This window comes from Drosophila obscura, unplaced genomic scaffold (assembly GCF_018151105.1).
Source record: "Drosophila obscura isolate BZ-5 IFL unplaced genomic scaffold, ASM1815110v1 contig_13, whole genome shotgun sequence".
In the NCBI taxonomy this organism is placed as follows: Eukaryota; Metazoa; Arthropoda; class Insecta; order Diptera; family Drosophilidae; genus Drosophila; species Drosophila obscura.
In genome coordinates this window covers 617,472-625,440 of record NW_024542713.1, presented here as the reverse complement: position 1 = coordinate 625,440, position 7,969 = coordinate 617,472, and the positions used below count along the sequence as shown (strand labels likewise).

The window sequence follows — 7,969 nt, the reverse complement described above, 5'->3', positions numbered from 1 at the left end:
GATTATTTCCATTTTTGTGGTGAATATAGGTCTAACTAAAGTATATTCAACGAGGATAATCTTTCTTCCAAATTTCAGATTTTTGACTATTTTTTTCAACATTTTGTCGTACGAATGTAACGTAACGCCAGATAGCAACTGCTCATATGTTTATGGCCAGGTTTATGATCCAAAACATGTCCTCTAATTCAAAGAATGCATCGACGGGTCTTGCAATGTCGGCTGGTGCTTGGTATAGGGCTGGGAAAAAAATCGATTTTCGCAGAATCGATTTTTTTCGATCTTTTAGACACAAACATCGATTTAATCGATTAAATCGGATATAAACACATTTTTTTTTTTAAAACCATTGTTTTCTTTTATTGCTCCAGGACCCACTGGTTCAGGCAAGAAGAATAACAATTTGTTTACGTTGCTAGCCTTTAAGGCCCTACAGATAATTAAAAATAATTAAATCAATGAAAAATCTAGAAAATCTGTGTAAAATAAATATATTTACTTTTATTTGAATGAAGTGTTTAAAGAAATTTTTGGGTTGCTTTCACTTATGAAATTATCCGTGAAATTCCGTTAAATTTAATGGGAAGTCTCACAGGTGATTTCATATAGGACATTTCAAAAGAGTCACGAGTGATTTCATATGGGATATTTCGAATGAGTCACGAGTGATTTCATATAGGACATTTTCGGAAGTTTCCCCAGTGAAATCACTCGTGGCATGTCCCGAGTGATTTCACTCCTGGCTTATACATATAAGCCATCGGTGAAATCACTACACCGATAGAAAAAAGCCCTGAAATTTTAATATTTTGTATTCGATTTTAATATTTATGCCATTGATTTCCATCCAAGCACGGTTGTATTAAAATTGAATATTTTTCACTTAAATTTTGATTTTAATATGGAAATATTTAAATTTAATATATTTGATATTTAAATTTAATATATTTCATATTTAAATTTTATATGTTTCATACTTAAATTTAATATGTTTCATATTTAAATTTAATATGTTTCATATTTAAATTTAATATGTTTCATATTTAAATTTAATATGTTTCATATTTTAATTTAATATGTTTCATATTTAAATTTAATATTTTTCATTTTTAAATTTAATATGTTTCATACTTAAATTTAATATTTTTCATATTTAAATTTAATATTTTTCGTTTTTAAATTTAATATGTTTCATATTTAATTTAAGTATTTCTCATATTGAATTTGAATACATTTCATATTTAATTTAAACACATTTCATATTAAAATCGAATATATTGCATATTGAATTTAAATATGTCTCATAGTTAATTTAAATATGGTTCATATTTAAATTCAATATAGTTTGTATTTGAATTAAATAGTTTACATATTTAATTTAAATATATTTCATATTTGAATCAAATATTTTACATATTAAAATTGAATATATTTCATATTTAATTTAAATATTATTCATATTTAATATCAATATGATTCATATTTAATTTCAATATGATTCATATTTATTATATGTTTTCATACATCCTAAATGTTTTTTCCCACAAAAATAAAAATTTTCCATTGTACGTTTTATATTTGTTTAATTATTTATTACATATATGTACATGAGAATCTTAAAATTTATTCATAGGGTGTTATAAATTAAATAGTTTTTAGAGTTGCTTTGAGTATATAAATGCATTGGATATGTTGTAAATTCTGCAATATTAACGATTAGATTAGAATTAGATTTGGGATCTCTTATTTCATAAGCTTGATAATGTGGGTCATATTTATAAACATCCATTTCGCAGCAAATCACAAATATTTCGTCATTTTCAGTAAAATATAAGATTGATTTAAATACCTTTAATATGGTGTTAGTTTTACATGCTAAAAAATAATCTTTCTTGTATATAGTCCCTTTATATTCAATTTTCTCACTTATATCAATTTTGTCATGCTGGATTTATGCTTGGCTTCGAAGTGCAGTCCCTTTTCTGGATATAATTAAATAGAGAATAAATTATGCATAAAAATACAAATCAAAAAGATAAACAAAAACAAATTGTTTTTTCTAAGTAAGACTCTCGCCAAATCTGGAGCTTAGCTTTCTGAATATTTTGGACATTGTTTTAGAAATTCTGTAGCGTCCAAATTCTGTAAGTTCTTACGACGCAAATCAAATGTTTGTGACCATTTTTCAACGACTACATTCCAATCTGAAATTAAAAATTAAAAAAAATTTAATTAAATTAAAAAGAACGAACAATTAAAATTAAATACAAAAATATGGATAAAACAAATAATTAAGCAATTATAAGCACTTACCATTAAACCAGCTGAAAACGAGTTCGAAGGAGAACTTTTTTGAATCCAAGATACAACTTTTGAATTAGCGGACAATGTTTCGTCGTCAAAATTAAACTAAAGAACAAATAAGGAAAATAAATTAGCAAATTATAATTACTTATGTACATATATTATATTATAATATAATATGTACACAAAAAAATAAGTGTACCTCTTTCTTTTTCCAAGTGAATAATTTCACTCTAAATTCAGCCCTAAAACCAATATTGGGGAGAGCATCACGAATATCATCAGCTGAGAGATATTTTAAGCTTCGATACGTTATTCCAGTTTCTAAATTTTTTAAAATATACAAAAAGTTTTTAATTTCAAATTGTACATGTGTTCACATTGTCAGCCAAACATTAAGTCATGTCACTGCCTATTGCCAAAACTATATAATACCAAGATATTTCAACCGGACTAAATTCAAATTCAGTTTACAGTGGCTGTGAGCCGCAAAAAGGCAAAAACAACTACATACAGTGGCTCCATAGTATAATCGGACACTTGTTTCCCCAGTACAAATGTGCTCAAAAAGTATACAGAAATGCGATAAAAATTTGTTTCTTTCACTTCTACTCTAACTTTAAAGTATTATCTATCTAAATCTAAACAAAAACTTATACTTTCTAGTGAGTCTTTCTACTTGAGTCTCAACAAATTACTTTTTTTTGTTTTTGTTTTCTTTAAAACTAATTATTCTCACTAGAAAGTATAAGTTTTTGTTTAGATTTAGATAGATAATACTTTAAAGAACAAATTCTTATGGTTTTGGCGGGGGAAAACAAGGGCGGTATAAACAAGGGAGCCTGTTCGGCTAAGCGCCGGCCCATGTAACATCTCTTAAAAGTAACGTCTCTCTTTATTACTGTTTTGTTTGCTTTGCTTATGCTCTGTCTGGTGCTTTGCTCTCTGTCGGCGTTCGACAGCCGCTGTGGGGGAGGCTCGTCAGAGAAAGCAGAAGACACTTCAGATTCGATCATCACCGTCGTTAAACGTTTTGCTGTCTGGCACAGTGACCTGCCTGCCACAGAGTTCTAAACTAAACCTTACATAAATCTAACAACTTCAACAGTCTTGAACCGGCCCCCGCGTCTTCAATCGACCCATCGTTAACTCTCGTTATCAAATCCGCACACCTTTCGCTAGTTTTGGATAAAACATATATATTAACTTAAGTACAATAAACTGTGAATACATTAACTGAACAATCATCGCCTTTTTAATAATATCGCAATACAACGCTACTGAAGAAGCTCAGTAGCTCAACATTTGGTGACCCCGACGTGATAGAAACATAAACTTGTTAAATTTTATCACAAAAAACATAACATTTTCGTTGGATAAATTGGCTTTGAACCACGGTTTTTTTCGGTTTGTCGTATGTGCACAAGCAACAGAAACGGTTCTCGCGTCATCTGCTTTGCGGTCTGCTTGCTTGCTGCTGTTTCGTTTCGGTTTCGTGCTCTCAGTGTGCATGCCTTTGTTGTTGTCGGATGCACAAGTTTAGTGCGTTTCAAACTGTTAGCTCACGCTGCTGATCTGTAAAACTGCAAGACCGTGTGTTTTGAGCGCTGCGATCGATTGTACAGTTCATGTAAAACTGCTCGAGGTTATTCACCGGCTGTTAACCTCTACACTCGCTCAGTGACTCTAAACCCAGCTTTCTACTGAGCATACACGATGGCTTCTAATAGCACCCCTTCAATCTCTCCCCCCTCACCTTTGTTCGTCGATTCGGAAGCTGCATTCAACAAGCGCAAGGTGCAATCCATGGTAGGAGCAGCACGGAGAATGGAAACTGCCGTCGGCAAGGAGAGGATTGGGGAACTCAGTGAGGAGGAGTTAAATGTGCGACTAAAGTTGCTAGCGGATCTGGTCGCTTCGTTCAACGAGCACCATAATGCCCTGGAGAGGATTGATCTCGATGAGATTGGCAGTCCCTTGAGGGAGGAGTTTGACGAATGCGTGGTCATGCTGGAAATTCGTTTGAAGCGCGAGTTGAACAAGCGGCAGCCCACAATGCTCCCATGCTCAACAATGCGGACGGATCATGTTGGAGAGGCCCCAGCTACAGTCATAGTGCAGAGTCGGCCTCGCCTTCCGGAATTAAAGCTTCCCGAATTCAGCGGGGGCTACGCGAAATATGCTGCGTTTTGGGGCATGTTTGCCTCCATAATTGACAAGGATTCTGACCTAACGAATGTGGACCTGCTCTAGACACAATCTCTTCGCTAGAATTCAGCCACGCCAGCTATCCCATCGCCCTAGACCTTCTTAATAAACGATTCAATAACAAGCGTTTAATATTTCAGGCACATGTCACCGACATTTTGGGTGTGCAGCGTATTGAGACCTCGTCTGTGTCCCAGCTCCGGTCATTGTCAGATACTGTAAATGCCAATCTGCGGGCCTTGCAGAGTATGGGGACAAAGGACCAGATAGCTGACTGCATTCTGATACATATCCTGCTACAGAAAGTGGACAGCGCCACACAAGCCAAGTGGGAGGAATGCTCGTCAATGGATAGCATACCCACAAGCCAGCAATTTACCGCTTTTCTGGAGCAGAGATGCCAGAGGTTGGAGACTCAGGAGCACGCTAAGGAAATGTACACTAATAGCAATCGGAAACACTGCCTAGTTGCAACTACCTTCAAGCCGATTGCCTGCGCGCTCTGCGGCGACACCGGACATTCGATATATCGATGTTCTCAATTCAGCAACCTTTCTCCTCGACTTCGGCTCCAGGAAGCTAATAAGCTATCCCTATGCACCAACTGCCTCCGATCAGGCCATCAGCAAGGTGAATGTCGGTCACGATCCTGCCGAGTATGTGGTGCTAAGCATCACACACTACTTCATTTCGAGTCTTCGTCCTACACTTCTCAAGCCATTCTGCCTCAACTCGTCAAATCAACATCGACTCTACGAATTCCCGCGATACCCTCTGTCGCTGAACATGCCGTAACATCGTCAGCCACGTCGCTCTTGGCCCAGAGTCATCGACGGGACGCTGTGATTTTGCCCACTGCCATAATCAGCGTAAGGAGTCGCTCCGGGATGTTGATTCCTTGCCGTGCCCTGCTCGATTCTGGATCGCAGGTGCATTTCGTCACTTCTCGTCTGGCTCAACAGTTGCAGCTACAGAAGAAAGAGTCGGAAGTTTCCGTTTCTGGTCTAGGCGATTCGTGTGCCATATCCGAAGGATGCTGCGTCGATATCCAACTGGAATCATACGCGTCCAACTATGCCGCGACCATTACGGCACTTATTGCTCCAACCATTACGGGTAACCAACCCAACGGTATCCACGACATTAATCGCTGGAACATGCCCTCCAACATACCTCTGGCGGATCAGAAGTTTCACCAGCCCCAGCCAGTTGATATTCTGATTGGAGCGGCTCTGTTCTTCGAGCTTCTATGCCCTGGCAATATCAAGTTGGGAACTGGACTGCCACGTCTTCAGGAGACCAAACTGGGATGGATAGTTGCAGGAGAGGTTTCTCCGTCTCTCAAGGCAGCTCCACTTTTTGCTTCTCTATTTTCAGGTAGCTCATCTGAAGTGGCCCCTCGCTCGACCCAGCATAGGGTCAGAAATAAAGTCCGGAGTAGCGGTACTGAAGACGGTGCTGAAGACAACAACAGTGCTGCAAAATAAGGACGTTAAAGATCCGTGCTCTTCAACGGGGGGAGTATGTTCGGCTAAGCGCCGGCCCATGGCAGCACAATGAGCAAAGAGACCATATGTAACATCTCTTAAAAGTAACGTCTCTCTTTATTACTGTTTTGTTTGCTTTGCTTATGCTCTGTCTGGTGCTTTGCTCTCTGTCGGCGTTCGACAGCCGCTGTGGGGGAGGCTCGTCAGAGAAAGCAGAAGACACTTCAGATTCGATCATCACCGTCGTTAAACGTTTTGCTGTCTGGCACAGTGACCTGCCTGCCACAGAGTTCTAAACTAAACCTTACATAAATCTAACAACTTCAACAGTCTTGAACCGGCCCCCGCGTCTTCAATCGACCCATCGTTAACTCTCGTTATCAAATCCGCACACCTTTCGCTAGTTTTGGATAAAACATATATATTAACTTAAGTACAATAAACTGTGAATACATTAACTGAACAATCATCGCCTTTTTAATAATATCGCAATACAACGCTACTGAAGAAGCTCAGTAGCTCAACACTCGGTTTTGTTTTTTTTTGTTAAACTTAATTTAGAAAAACTATTCTAAAATTTCAGAGGATATAGCCTCTATAACGTATCCGGCCAGTAAATATCCCTGTTTCACTCTTACTCTGCAGTTTCTTATCGGATCAGGACAATACACGCCTCCTAGCCATCTTTACAACGTCCTGAATGTGTCAATGCCTTCTGGAGAATGTGCAGGATCTTTTGCAATCAATTTGGATTGCAGGACATAGAGGATATAGCCACTATAACGTAATCTGCCAGTAAATATCCCTTTTTCACTCTAACTCTGCAGTTTCTTATCGGATCAGAACATGCCACGCCTCCTAGCCATCTGTACAACGTCCTGAATGTGTCAATGCCTTTTGGAGAATGTGCAGGATCTTTTGCAATCAATTTGGATTGCAGGACATAAAGGATATTGCCACTATAACGTAATCTGCCAGTAAATATCCCTTTTTCACTCTAACTCTGCAGTTTCTTATCGGATCAGGACATGCCACGCCTCCTAGCCATCTGTACAACGTCCTGAATGTGTCAATGCCTTCTGGAGAATGTGCGGGATCTTTTGCAATCAATTGGAATTGCAGGACATAAAGGATAAAGCCACTATAGCGTAATCTGCCAGTAAATATCACTGTTTCACTCTAACTCTGCAGTTTCTTATCGGATTAGGACATGCCACGCCTCCTAGCCATCTGCACAACGTCCTGAATGTGTCAATGCCTTCTGGAGAATGTGCAGGATCTTTTGCAATCAATTTGGATTGCAGAACATAAAGGATATAGCCACTATAACGTAATCTGCCAGTAAATATCCCTTTTTCACTCTAACTCTGCAGTTTCTTATCGGATCAGGACATGCCACGCCTCCTAGCCATCTGTACAACGTCCTGATTGTGTCAATGCCTTCTGGAGAATGTGCAGGATCTTTTGCAATCAGTTTGGATTGGAGGACATAGAGGATATAGCCACTATAACGTATCCGGCCAGTAAATATCCCTGTTTCACTCTTACTCTGCAGTTTCTTATCGGATCAGGACAATACACGCCTCCTAGCCATCTGTACAACGTCCAGAATGTGTCAATGCCTTCTGGAGAATGTGCAGGATCTTTTGCAATCAATTTGGATTGCAGGACATAAAGGATATAGCCACTATAACGTAATCTGCCAGTAAATATCCCTTTTTCACTCTAACTCTGCAGTTTCTTATCGGATCAGGACATGCCACGCCTCCTAGCCATTTGTACAACGTCCTGAATGTGTCAATGCCTTCTGGAGAATGTGCAGGATCTTTTGCAATCAATTTGGATTGCAGGACATAAAGGATATAGCCACTATAGCGTAATCTGCCAGTAAATATCACTAAACCGTTATATCACCTAGGGAACTTACCCAAGAGGTAATCAGTCGGGCCCATGATCGCCCCCCGCCTAAT

The 7,969-nt window shown here is 38.2% G+C and overlaps 1 long non-coding RNA gene across 1 annotated transcript; it reads right to left on the bottom strand.

Annotated features, from left to right (window-relative positions):
* Nucleotides 1-2,076: 2,076 nt before the first annotated feature.
* On the bottom strand, nucleotides 2,077-2,885 carry LOC121405024. Its single transcript, XR_005968330.1, has 3 exons — nucleotides 2,507-2,885; nucleotides 2,314-2,409; nucleotides 2,077-2,204 (listed from the first exon to the last, which is right to left on the bottom strand). It is a non-coding gene; the product is annotated as an uncharacterized LOC121405024 (long non-coding RNA).
* Nucleotides 2,886-7,969: the final 5,084 nt, after the last annotated feature.